At 41.8% G+C, this 14,442-nt stretch overlaps 1 protein-coding gene across 3 annotated transcripts in view; it reads right to left on the bottom strand.

Moving 5' to 3' along the window:
• mgat4c (mgat4 family member C) overlaps window positions 1-13,659 on the bottom strand; it is a 104,019-nt gene extending 90,360 nt beyond the window's left edge. For 2 of the 3 annotated variants that reach the window (XM_058646060.1, XM_058646062.1), the window contains exons 1-2: window positions 13,197-13,659; window positions 11,191-11,286 (exon numbers count right to left, since the gene is read on the bottom strand). The gene's annotated coding sequence lies outside the window, so the exon portion shown is untranslated. The remainder of the gene's footprint in view (window positions 1-11,190; window positions 11,287-13,196) is intronic. The other variant, XM_058646061.1, reaches the window with a different exon arrangement.
• Between the last annotated feature and the right edge of the window lie 783 nt (window positions 13,660-14,442).

The following is a 14,442-nucleotide window of genomic DNA, read 5'->3' as shown; positions in this document are numbered from 1 at the left end:
GCAGAGACCAGGGCTGCAATAATAATAACAGTTATTATTGTCTTGGTTAATCTGTAATTTGTGGTGTTTGTAAAAAGAAAATGTTGTCAATCAGTGGTTCCCTCAATTTGACAATGTCCCTTTTGTCAAACCACAACATCATTCACATTTAAAAACCTACAATAGTCTCAGTTTTACAAATAGACAGGCAATTTATTTTGTAACGGTTTCATAATTGATTAATTGTTGCAAACAGACGAGTGGTTAGAATGAGCTCGAGAAGCTATCGCCCCGTTCAAATGAAAGAGGAATCTGTTGGCAAATGTGACTGACGGCTGAATATCAATTAGTTTACCAGAAAGGAGTGATGGATAAATGAACTAAGTTGATTTGTCAGTGTGAAATGACTGGAAAAGTCGCTGATGGTGTCACAGTCAGGTGCAGAAAGATTTAAAAAAAGAAAAAAAAAAAAACCTTCAGGAAAAGAGAGAAGGATCTGCAATGAGCAGATGAGCACTGACCCAATCTGACCCACTTCTGCCTGATTTATGGTTTATGGTCCCTCAGCAGACACAGCTTTGTTCTGGGGGGTCATAAATCTCCTGCACCTCAGAGCCGATCAGCTGACCCTCGAATCCTGGCAGCCAGCCCCTTCACACAGTCTCGTCTGCCAGGCTGCAGCCGGGCTTTCAGCACAAAGCAGAAATCACCCGAGCCGCGAGTGCAGGCAGTTAATCAACATGAGCAGACAATGGTATGAAATAGAGCCAAGCGGGCCGGGGCCGGCGATTCATCGCTATCGCTGAAGCACTCAAATGGGACAGCTGAGGTTTACCTGTTTGGTAACCTCTGCTCTGAGCACAGGGGGGGGAGCGCCTTCCTAGAAAGTAAATTTGAGTTCTCACTTTTTGAAATCAGCAACAGGAGTGTGAGCGGGGACGAGCGAGGCGCTGCGCGGAATACGAAAGCACACCAATGTGACACAACTGAATTGAGCTTTTGTTGTGTGTTTTTAAAAGGGTTATATGTGTTTAATTAAACCTTCTGTGTAGAAAATTCCAAAAACTATGGACTGGGATTGGCACAGCACCCCGCGGAACCCTCATGTGGAGGATAAAGTGATCGAAGAAGGATGGATGGATACCGGAGAGCAAAGAAATAGAGCTTTGCGCTCATATACTTTGTCAGTACGGTAGCCCCGAGGAACGACCGTCCAATCGCAGACGAGGTTCACCAGCGCATCACGCATTCGTGAGGTCAGCTTATTCCTAAACGCTTGAATAACTGCCAGATATCCAAAGTGAAATTTATCTTGGGAAAAGGAGCGGAGGAACTCACTCATTTAATTTATCATACCATAAAATCAATATACATCCAGGCAGCCCTCGTTATCTTGACGGTCATAAGAGGGTTAAGTGGAATCGTGAGAGAAGTAAACAATGCACACTTGGCTCAGCAGTGAGTCTGACATAGAAACATGACAGTGACACAGGAAAGATGGCAGAGGGGAACAGAGACACTGAGACATGGTTGTAGGAATTAACCAAACTGTTCTCATCCTGAGAGCGTCATATAGTGATGCACAAGGTAGCCCTCCAGGTCTGAAAGAGACACACCAGGTGTTCAATTGCCTCCAATATAAACTGTATTTAGATTCTCGGAGCAGAGCCGTGTTTTCAAAATAAAAGTCAGAGTATGAGGTTAAGGTTAGGATAAATCTCCAGGTTAGTGTACGTTCACTGTTGCCTCACCGTCTACAGACTCTAATTTTATTAATACCATCAGCATTTCTATGAATAATAAAGAAATCATTATTAATTAGAAATGACAGAGTATATATTTTCCTTATCAGTGGTTGTTTTAATAGCAGCTTGATGCTCACGACGACGTTAAAGTGTGGAAGGACACTCGGGGCAGCTGCTCGGAGCCCTGTGAGTCTCTTTCAGTACCTTGTGCGTTGGTATGACGACGCAGAGGCACTCGATGGAGCGGCACTGTATGATGTTCTTGGAACGGGCTGAATGAGCACATACGTAAAGAGTACGAATTGAAAGGAGCAGCGTAGAAGCATTGTCGTGAGACACTAAAATCCACACACACACACACACTCACCTTGCCTAAAGTGTTCTCTGTGCCTTGTGTGTGTGTGTGTGTGTGTCGTGAGGGAGCTCTGCGAACGCCACCAGTCTAAATGATCTCCATGACTCACGCGGGAGTAGATAATTGGCTCTCAGAGAAGTGGGATAAATGGTCGGTGTAAAGGCAGCGAGCTGTCTGGCAAGGATTTCTTTTTGCTGTCTTCCCACTCCTGTGCATGGATCTTCTCTTTCACTTCTCCCTCTCTCTTCACTATTTTACTTTCACATCCCTACTGTCTCATGAGCACCCCCCCTCCCAAACACACACACACCCCAAATCCCCCCCCAAATGCACATCTCTCTCTAAAAGTACTACTAACAGTTTGTGCAAAACTCTCATTTCTCGTTGCCCCTCTCTATCCTCCACTTCCCCGTTTCCCTGTCTTAAGGGTATCGTCATATTTCGCGGCCCACAGTGTGTTGCACTAAACTAATTACATTTTCAGGCCAGAGCGGCAGACAAAACCTCAATAATTCATGAGCTCAATTTAAGCGGGAGCGGCAGATGTGTGTACCTGGAAAAAAACAGACCTCACTGAAGCAGCAGAATTAGATTTTCTTCAAGCTGATGTGCCTGCATGTTTGTTTGTGTGTGTGTGTGTGTGTGTGTGTGTGAGTGAATAGAGGGGGGATAAAGTAACACTGTATTAAGCAGTCACTGACATTTATCGACCTCTCATGGAGGCCGAGGAAATACGCTGGCATCAACAGGTCCAGCAGCTGGCGGCGCCTCCAAATGGCACAAATAAAGAAGCCATATTTCTAAGTTACACTGAGCAAAGATCTGGCCAAACGCTGTTTTGTGTGAAGGTGATATATCACCAAGAACATACTTTAATAATAGTAATGCTTGCGTTTTGGCTTGAAGATGAGCTTTACATTTCCAAGTGACTGGGTCCAAAACAACCTTTGATATTCAACTTCTTTTTCGTCACAGTCGCTAAAAATCCGTCAAGTAGTGACGACAGCTTTCAAAAAAAGTCCCTGAAAAGAAGTCTGTCTGTCCATGTGTTCCGTCTCTTTTGCAAAAACACTTTTTTTATCTGCTCAGACCAGCTTGGTCAAATTAAACATGGGAATCAGAGGCTTCCAGCTTCAGAACATGTCCCTGGTGTACAGATTCTGCAGGTTCACGTGGAGAAATCGGTCCAAAGACATAAGCTCAAGTATTTGCTTCATTCACAGTCAGAATGAATGTTCCAAGCCAAATTAATAACAGTAATCTTTGATCTCAACAGGTTTTAATAACCAAAGGACGAGGAGCTTTTTATTTTTATTCTAATAATCAGACGCTGACATTGAAAGCTCACTGAATGGTGACACAGAGTCCGGCTCTCTCCTTTAACTCAGACAGACAGAGAGTAATGAGTTGATTTACTTCTGTAAGAGGCTTGTCACAGAGGGTGGCACAACTCCTGACATGAGGCGCTTGAGTCATTTTCTCCACGTCAGCCCCACAGTCAAAGAAGGCCGTGCTTGGAGGGAACCTCACCGCAGGATTGGAGCTTGATTTATTATAAATGAGACAAAACAAAAGTGATACTGGATAGAGTTCAAAAGTGTGAAGGGGACGGATTGAACGTTTCCTCCTGACTTTATCTTAATTTCCACTCCCTTGTGATAAACAAAGGGAGATTTTTCGGAGACTTAATGCTGCAGCGCATAACTTTTGGTGGTTTGAGTTTTGGTTGACGATATTATTTTTCCTTTGGTAACATCATTTGCATGCTGCGTCCCTCATCTGTAAATGGGCTCTGTCAAGCAGTGTTATCAGACCTGACTGTGGGAGCGCTTGTTTGTATACACAGGCAGCACAGCGGTGGGTGGGGTTAAGAAGCTTTTATCCCATCAAACTGCTGAAAGACTGGGGTTTTTTTGGCGTTCTGAAACATTCCTCTTTATTCACTTCCTGTGTACCAGGCGACACAGGATATAAACATAGTTACACTGTAGAAAATCTTGTACAGTACACTACAGTTTAAACTTTTAATAATGATTAACTATTATTTTATGCTTCTCCATAACCGTTTCATGTTAGTAGCGCGAGTTACCATCTATAGTAAAGCTGCCGTGAGCAAGATCATCAGAAAAGTCTCATTGAAAATCTTTTGTTAAACTAACTTTGTTAAAATACTAAGGCCACATCCACGAAAGCCGGCACGAAACGGAAACAATCGTTTTCTTGGCCGTTTTAAAAAAGTTCCCCAGTAAAGACGGGTGCGTCAACAGAGAGAAGAAGTGTGGCATGGAGATTAGGGTTAGGTAGGTGGGGCTATGATATCATTGCTTTCATAAAGGAGCGTATCTGCTATCTGTTTTAAGATTTTCCCATTCTGGGTGGTGTTTGTGGTCCTCTAAAACGCTGTTTCCGTGTGGATGACCCCTAAATTTGTGGATCCCAGCTCTCGGTCTTGAGCCCCTCTAACCAGATGAGCATGGGCAGACAAGGCAATCTCTCCATCTCTGAAAGCCTCTTCTCTGCTTAGTAAAAGAGAAAATGGTCCTGTCTCCCTCTATCTGCCCTTTAATTAGTCACTGATCAGACTTCCCCACGGCCGTAAACAGCAATTATCAATATGCTAAAAGGTTATTATGGAATTATAGATCAATAATTTGATCCGCCTATCTTTAAGCAGAGTGATTTGATGTATAATCTTTAACGTGTCATATTGTCATAGACATCTCTCGACACTATTTTTAGCTGGGGTTTTATGACTAAATGAATCATCTCCTCCAGCATTAAGTCGTACACCTGACTGTACCGTCTGAGCACCTGTGCTGCCTTGGAATCCCAGTGATAAATCAGTGACAACAGTGAACGGCTTCATTTGCAGGTGCATCAACTGTCCCAAGGCACCGTGTACAAATGCTGACGCTTGGGTTTTTGTGGCTGTGTCAATCTTGGGTTTTCATTGAACTCTTCTTAACTGAACCATGATTTTTTTTCACAGGGTTTGGTGCAGGTTTGAAACCTGTCATGGACTATAGTTTGTCGTGCAGTGTTGTTCTACATTGAACACCTGCACCTTATGGTGGGATATGTTAGACATGGACACCTGCCCAGAGACAGTCGCACCACAATTGAGCAAACATGTGAAAAATGTGGGTTCAGTCCCAGTGGCCGGGACGGCCGAGGTGCACTGTATGTTTTTGTTTTTTATTTCATATCCATATAAGAGGTTATTTTACTGCATATGTCTGTAAACAGGGAAAAATAAATTAAGTAAATTAACCACGTTGGCCGCAGACTGCCTTTGTGGACACACACAACTGTTAAATCTGATCCGACACAACTACAGTTTGAAGACAATCCCTGGATATAACTGTGACAATTACTCGATTAATCGATGATATAATTTTGATAATCGATTAGAAGCTTTTTTATCATCATAAAAAACAATATTTCTGATTGCTTCCCGTTCTTAAATGTGAATATATTCTTAATTTCTTTGCTCCATATAACAAAGATTATTTTGATATGTGAACAAAACAGGACATTCGAGATCATCATCATTTCCAGGTTTGACAAACACTGATCACTGTATTTTTTAACGACTACTCGATTAATCGTGAAAATAATCGACAGATTAATCGATTATGAAAATAATCGTTAGTTGCCGCTCTATGTGAGACCCTGTCACAGCAGCTTGAGGAAGTAAAAGGACTAAAATTAATGACTAAATCCATCAAGCCAGCAGAGTTGATTGCCTTCCGGTCGTCGTCTGTAACGACAACCTCGGCACCGCTCCTCTTCTTGATCAAAGCTGCTTCATGCATTCATCAACAGCTGGTGTGAATGTTTAACAAAGAAAAAAACAAGAAAGAAAGACAGAGAAAACAGTATCAATATGGCATGGTTATGCAAACTTTTTTCCACCAGCCGTCCGTCCTGTTCTTCAAACAAACAGTTCGCCTTTAGTCTTTATCTCGCTGTCATTGATGCATATTTCATGAGGGAACTCACTGTCTTTCGCTTTCTTTGATTCTTTGGCACTTGGGCGCTGCTGTCTAGCAGTCTATTAGCTCCCATTACCGCCTCTGTAGTCCTAATTACAGAAAACAAGATGGCTCCTCCAACCGTAATGTATTGCATATTGTACCTCATCCCTTCTCCTATGGAGGATTTCCAAGACCTGCTCTGTGTTCATGTTCCTCTCAGTGCTGAAACTCTGGATTATAGATTTTCACACTGGAAATACAGATTTTATCAGTAATTATATCGTTAAATATCATGTTTGTATATCTCATGCAGTTTAGTGTTTGTTGTGTGTTTTTCAAAGCTATACAGTTGTTGTGTCGCTGCAAATGTGTTGAGGTGGAAATATTAGGAGGCAGAACGACACCCAAACATAAAAACTGTGAGAGAGAATGTGGTTTTTTTGTGTGTGTGCAGGAAAACTTTGCACTAAACAGTTTGAGTGCATCCCTTCTTTGCTAATGGGAGGAAAGTCACATTATGCTAAATGAGCGTCAGAAGGGAAGACGCCGAAAAGGGGAAATGGTTAAAGAGACAGAAGATGAAGCAGGCGAAGTACACTTCAGTGAGCGCGAGATCATTCCACTTCAAAACACACGACGACTTACTGCTGCCATATAAGCAACTTTTATTTTTTCCCTCTAATGAACGGTGGTTTTGCTAAGCGGAATGTTCTTATTCCAAATGTGTCATATCTCAGTGCTTTTTTATTTTCCTCTATTTAGTGTGGAGGAAACATAATTATTTATACGCCATCCTGGAGATCACGTTATTGTCGCTATGTGATTCAAAACTACATAAAATAAAACTCTTGAGTATATTTAATGTATACAAAAGTCATTATAGTTATTTAAATGTAATTATTTGTCAATCTGTTCATTATTTTCTTCGTTAATCAAGTCACGATTAGGTCAATGAAACATCACAAAACACAGCAGACGCCCATTAAGGTTGCAAATTTCGTGTATTTTCCAAAACCAATCATACAAATTAAGAACCAGCTGTCCACTTCAAAACACAAGGAGACTTAACGCGGCTATAGGAGCTGCTTTTTCCCCCTCAAATGAACACAAACAAGCTGAGAGCAATGTTGTTGTAAATGTATTAGCGCAATCTTAATCACACGAACCCACGCCTTCTTTGCTGCAAGGCAACACTGCTAGCCACTGTTCCACCATGACGGCCGACGAACAGTTATTAACATTCCTAAAGCCTATTAAAATAATATCAGTGTGCAGAGAGAAATGATTATCCTGTCTTATTTGATCACCAGTCAAAAGCCAAATACTGAGAGACTGGTCATTATCAGGCACCAATTTTCGACACAGTCGTGCTTGGTGCAATTGCTCATTGCATGTTCTACTCTGGCTTCCTCCTACTGTAAGAGACAGAGGCGGGTCAAACGCTGTGAAGGGTGCTCCGTCTATATGTCTGACGAACACGTGCTCTCGCCCAGTGTCAGCTGAGATCAGCAACCTCCGAGACCCTCAAAGGGTAAGTGGTCAAACTAAGGGATGGAGGGATGGATTTTTCTTCAGGTCAGCAAACATATTCCCTTGGTACACTGTCGGGTGCTCACCAGAGCTTAATCCTTTCTCCAGAATGTGCTTCTGCTAAGGAGCTTCAACTTTGTCTCTTATAACTGACATTCTCTTTAACTGAATTTCGATAAGTTCTGAAACAGAGTGATGTTAATTAGGGGCGGGAACCTCGCGATACGTCATCCACGATACCAATAATATCACGATACAACTGTGATTCTGTGACAATCAATACACATTGTAAGACAATCATATCTAAGTGAAAAGAACAAAATGTCTATGAAAAATTTAAAAATGCAGGATTTATTCACAACATAGAGAACAAGGTGCTAAGTCTATGTCTTGAACGTAGATGGGTCACCCCCTAACGTAGATTTCTCCACCATTATCCCGCTGTAAACTCCCTCTTCTCCACCTTTCCCACATTAATTTGAGCAGCACCGTCACAAGGAGACATGAAACTAACAGACTGTTTACTTTAGACCTTAATTAATTAATTAATTAATAATCAAAATGTTCAACTCACACCAAACGTTAATTACTTCCATCCGCAGACATGCACATCAACTGGATAGTGTTAAGCTGTGCGGCACATTTTCCTGGTTCCTCTGTGTGAGCATTTGCCTCAAATTCCTGTGATTGACACGACTATTGGTGATTTTGCACGATTAACATTCACAAAGCTAACGATTGTAATAAAGTAATTCGCTTATTATGGACCATTTTTGGATCAAAAACGGGGGCATTCATAGTCTGAATGTGTCTAACGGTGTGCAGACGTTATTGATTCAAGTACTTGTTCAAGAATGCTCTTTCAAATTCTACAAATGCCTTCTGATTTGTCTTCTCCCTTCAGGAGAGGTACGTAGATCATCGGCCTCCATCTTGCCCTCGCTCTTGTGTCCTCGAGAAATGTAATAAAAAAAAAAACATTGACGACAATCATGCGGCGTTTGTCAGATACTATCTAACAAAGGTCAAGTGTGAGGTAAGAGTGTTGTGAACGGTGAAGCGACAAGCAGCCAGCAGAAGTCAAACATCGCGACTTCACTTTGGAGTATATTGAGTAGTTGTATCTGGCTTTTGTCCAGACACGATAAATGAACTCTCCCGTGTTTGAATGAATCACAGTATGTCTGTCCAACGCGTCTGCTCTCTTAACGGCTGGAGACTAAACCTCCACATGTTGTCATGTTAGAAAAGACTCAAAGCTCTTCTTACAAGTGAAAACTGTTCATTTTTTAAATGTTCAGGCCAGAAAAAAGGAACTTTACCTGACAACTGATTCTGTATTCCTGAAGTAGAAGAAAACCTTACGATGAGCATATGGTGTAGAATATACGAGACCCCGCTCCCCCCCCATCTCTTAATAAACATGATATTCAGGCTTTGCATCACCCCTGCTCACTGAACCCGCTAAGCACTTGACAGCAACATTGATGCATCTCTGACTGTATCTGGATTCATGCCTGAAGTGTTTTAGTTCCTTCCTCTGCTAATCTTGGCACTGGAGCGACGAGCGTGCAGTAACTATGCCTCATTCTCTCACCCGTTCAGTCAGGCAGGAAGTCAGTCAGTAACTCTTGTCACTCAGTACGGGGGGCAAAGAGTGGAGATTGCACTTCACACACGCCCGACTCAGATCCACTATCACTGAAGCCGACTTCGGTCTTTACACCTCACATGCGATGACAGTCGTGACCTGTACCACCTTACATAATAAACATCGTGAGACACGGGGGGGGGGGGGGAGGAGGGGAGGGGGGTTAGAGTGAGGTCAAGAGACAGACCAACAGTTATTTGTGGCATTTGTCTAACCTTTCACGGGAAAATCCAGCGAGGAGCTGCACAGACTACACAAACAGAGGATGCTGGCAATCGTCAGTGTCTCCCGAGAGCAGAGGGGTTCAGTGCACTTGTGTACCACGACTAATGTCTCGCCATGAAACCAGAGTAATCAGTGAGCTCTCACAACATCCATCGAGCATCCATCTATCTGTCCTCGGACAGTTCGGGCCAATCACAAACAGACCGCGTGTATATCTAAAACGGGAGGTTTGTCAAGTTTTGCATGAGAATAGACTGCGGCCACTGAAGAAACACCGGTCGCGAGGCCGTGAGTGACGCTTTTCTGTCGCCCCAATCAGCTGACCGTCGTGGGTCTAGCTCTACGGGAAGGGAAGGGTACCAAAAATGGAACAGTGGGGGCCGCTTATTTTGGTACTATACACAAGAAAATATGTACCGCACCAAAGTGAATCCTTCCGCTCGGTGGAAGCACATTACATTTAGCACACTGGTTGCTCTGACAGTTTATAAATCTATTTCTATTCTGTGACTATTGAAGACATTTATCTATCTAGATATCATCTCCAACAGTTGCTTCCACCCTTCAGAAAAGTTCCAAACTCATTCACACACAGTACAAATCCGCCTGTGGATGTCGGGGCAAAGTAGTGTCATTTTTTTTTTTTTTTTTTTTTTTAAATAAGAATTTTACTCTTTTAAATTAATTTTCCAAAAACAGAATATCGTCGCTGGGAGATATTTTCCACATTTTAACTTGTGAATATTTTTTTTTTTCCCCTAAAAAAAAAAACCAGACTGCATGAAGTAATAAACCTTGACTAATACAGTTTAGAGATAAATATTTTAGAAGAAACGTCTCTCTCGGACAGACGCACTCCCCTCGACTGCTTCAGCAGTGACCAGGCAACAGAAATAAGCCTGCATGTAAATCCATTCAGAAAGTATGAAGGATTACAGCCTTTTTTCTAGGTTAATGTTCTGCCTGAGCACACAGGGTCAATAGAAGCTTCTCCTTCCGTTACAGGAAAATTACTTATTTAAATGACTTGTACAGTGTGAATGAATATGAAAACATGGCTTGTTTTTATTTGCCCCATTTAATATTTTGCTTGTTTATTTATTTATCCACTTAAAATTAACCTTATATATAAATTCTAGACTGACGTCTACTTTATACCAACACCTGAAATGTGTCCAGTGTTAATCAGTGTCTTAACTCTGTGGCCGCTGCACTTGCACTCGTTGGAATTTTGTTCATTCCGTATGCACTCTTTATGCAAATCTTTCTTAAATCACACAAAAAATCAATAGTTCATTGCGATTATTAGCATTTAATTGCGTCTTTTAAATGATATTAATTTGCAATTCACAACATTCAGAGTTGTTTAAGTCCCTATTAACGACGCAAAGCAACTTTTAACAGCGTGTCGTGACATTTAGATTTATGTGATCATGTATTCACATTTGCAGTGAGATGGAAGAGTCTAATCTAATGGGAGGGGGGGGGGGTGGCAAGACAATCATTATGGCTTCAGCATGCTAATTTAATTTAGCACAGTAAATAAATAAATAAATAAATAAGTAAATTAACAAACATAATTAAGTGGTTACTCAATTAGCTATACATTCAATCTAAATGTTTGAGACACTTTATGGGACATGAGGAATATTAACAGCGAGGATCAGAGGCAGAAAGCAGCAGCAGCAGCAGCAGCAGCGCCTGCAGCACAAAAAAAAAAAAACTCACCCCCTTTTCTTAATTCGCTGATGAGATGTGCTCTCTCTCCCACAAATTCTTTGGACACACGCTGTCTCAGTCAAGGCCATTACACGGAATAAATTTCTAAAGTAAAAAAAAAAAAAAATATCATTAGCACGACAGTGGAGGTTTCCACGCGGCAGAGATTTTTTTTTTTTACTGACTCATGTATGTCTTTGTGATCCGTCAGTTGAAAATGAATTCATTCCAATTAGCAGAGGTTTCACAGAGTGCTCGGGTAACAAGCTGAGGCTCATACTGGGAGCCTCGCCCCTCGGTGACCCCTAATGAGCCAGCAGCCTCCTGCCAGAGGAAGCCCGGACTGCTGCACTTGTAATGAGCTGCTCTCCTGCTACAGACCCCTAACATGAGCCATGGAGCTGTCACTCGCACCGCAGGACATGAGCGACTCTGGCAAATGATGTCATTCTACGGCGACTTTAAGGACAATGAGCGCTTTTGGTGATGTGTTGCTGTTGTAGTTTAATCATTGTTGAAGTAAACTCGTATTGAGAGGTTTCGCACTGGAAAAGAAGCCGTTCTCAAGTCCTGCATCTGGGATGCTCAGCCCATGAGGACTGTACTGTATAATTTCACTGTAGGAAAGATTAATTAAGATTAATTCATTTTGCTGGAGTACAAACTGTTTTGATTTACCAGAGATTACATTTTTCCTTAGTGTTAAATCTACAAAAAAATGTTGTTTGATATTTAATTAGCTGGTTGATTCCCGTCATTTAGAGACTGGGCCTGGAGCCAGATACATTTTCAGATATTTGTTTTTTTCTTCCTGGATTTCTGTTTATATGCTTAAAATAAAACAACAGTAATGCTGTGATTTATTTATTTATTTATTGAAAATATATCTCTGGGGTAAAAGGGCTGGTTTATATATTCAAAAACAGTATTGGATGTCAAAGAAACTCAACCTGAAATCTATAATCCTATAAGTCCTCCGTCTGTGGTAAAACTATTATTATGGTATGTCTCAAATTGTTTGTGCGCTGCCTATTATACCAATGTGGAATTATAACTTTTTAAGATGAACAAAAACCCAACAATGGACTGATCTGCAACAATAAACAGCATGATGGTGAAATAGTGATAATATATCAATATTATAAAGTAGAATGATGCTATATTGTGCTATACTTTGTATCTATACAGTATATTTATAGATGTTATGGTTGTGTGGTTGTTCTTTTGTTTTGTTTGTTGACTGTTATTGTTAATTAACACTCAAATTGCCCAAATGGCAGACACTGATGTCAAATAAAATGAATGTTGCTATAATTATTGTTATTGGATTTGTGTCCAGCCAATTATGGCACCCAGTGTGAGACTGTGCCCCGACACATCAGATCGCATTTATTTGGCTGTGTTCCATTAGACATGGCTTTCACTGAGATAAACAATGCCTCCTGCTGTTTGTGTTTTGTTTACTGGAGTTACAGGACACAGTTAAAGGTCTGGACACTTTCCCTCTGACTCCGCCAACAGTCGCTCGGCTGGAAAAAAGAAATTGGATTCATGCTCTCTGATTGTGACTTATTGCATTTTTGATGTTATCAGACACGCAGCTCCCACACGCTGTGACGCCTGGGCCAGTGCTGGGAGGCTGCTGTATACACACACACACACACACATATATATATATATATATATATATATATACACAGTATATATATATATATATATATATATATATATATATATATATAAATATACATATATAAATATATATATATATATACTGTATATATATATACATATAAATATATATATATATAAATATACATATACTTATATATATATATAAAGTTATACACTGCAGACACAGCGTGAACAAAACACACACACACACACACACAGAGACACACGCGCGTCCCTGTGGCCACGTGGTCCTTCTTCCTCACCTGTGAGTCCTTCATTAAACATCACATCAACTCGTGCCAAAGCAAACATGACACAAACCTCACCACAGCAGCACTCACCTCCACATCAGCAGGAGCGCGGGGTCCAAACCCAAGTGTCAGCGGGGAACGCGTGGAGAAGTGGACTTGGTCTCTCTTTATTTCGGGTCTTTCTGTCGCTCTTGTCTTCTGTCGGAGTGGCTCAGTCACCGGCTCTGACGCGCTATACGCGCTCCCGAGCGACAGCGTCGACAGGCGGGCAGGCACCGCTGGAAATGTCTGCAGCAGCTGAATCCTCCCTCTCTCTTTTTATCTCTCTCCCCCCTCTCTCTCTCTCTCCCTCTCTCTCTCTCTCACTCTCTCTCTCTCGTTTATATTTGCTCTCTCCCTCTCACTCCGAGAATTTCACGGGGCATTTCTAGCTGTCGAAATTGCTGCCACATCACTAAGGTACCATGACTCTGCTGTGGATGCTGCGCTCCGGTCTGCTCTGCTCTGCTCTGCTGGGGCTGGCTCTCCTCCTCCTCCTCCTCCTCCTCTGCTCCTCCCGGCAGCAGGCGGACAGGAGGAGGGCGGTGCGACTGAATTTGTGCGCTCCAGCGGTGCGTGCGTGCATGGCACGGACGGTCACATCCCTGGTTTCACCTGTCATGGCAAGACAAAGTGCATCCTATTTAAAATAAGACCCGGGATGAGACAAGTTCAGAGGCTGTAACCCTCGCACCCAGGGGCGCTGGTATGATTTTAAGGGGAAATCGTATTGTTACTCCAAAGCTGGGTCCCCCCCCCCCTCTTTTCCAAATGCCAATAAGCCACTAACAGCACATTAAACAAACCATTATAAATGTGTGTCATAAACAAGCAGACGTCTTATACTGCAACCTCCTGTGCAGGACCATTCAATTTCCAGGATCCACCCAGACACACCCACAATTAATCACGCTCACCTGCAACCCATCATACACTCACTCACTCACTCACTCACACAAGAGAAGGACAGAAGAAGGTCATAACACTTACTCATGCACATTTGTTCAATTAAGCCCCTAATCCATTCATTTTTCAGTGCAAATGTCAGTGCCAGGGTGATGTGGGGCACATTTTCTTGATAAATTTGTTTTCTGAACCATAAGATGTCTCTTATTTTGTTTCTTTTACCTTGAAGGCAGTGCAAAGTCAGAGCACTTGTTTAACATAAGAATAGTTTTATAAAGGAATCATTGTTGCAGCTCTAGATTTTTACAAAACATGTTTGTTTTTGTTTGTTTTATCTCTTAAGAAAAAAAATAGCAATGTTGAAGTTCAGGATAGAAGCACTGATATGGAC

This window comes from Solea solea, chromosome 12 (genome assembly GCF_958295425.1).
Source record: "Solea solea chromosome 12, fSolSol10.1, whole genome shotgun sequence".
In the NCBI taxonomy this organism is placed as follows: domain Eukaryota; kingdom Metazoa; phylum Chordata; class Actinopteri; order Pleuronectiformes; family Soleidae; genus Solea; species Solea solea.
The sequence above is the reverse complement of the archived record's forward strand: the minus strand, read 5'-3'. Positions and strand labels throughout refer to the sequence as shown.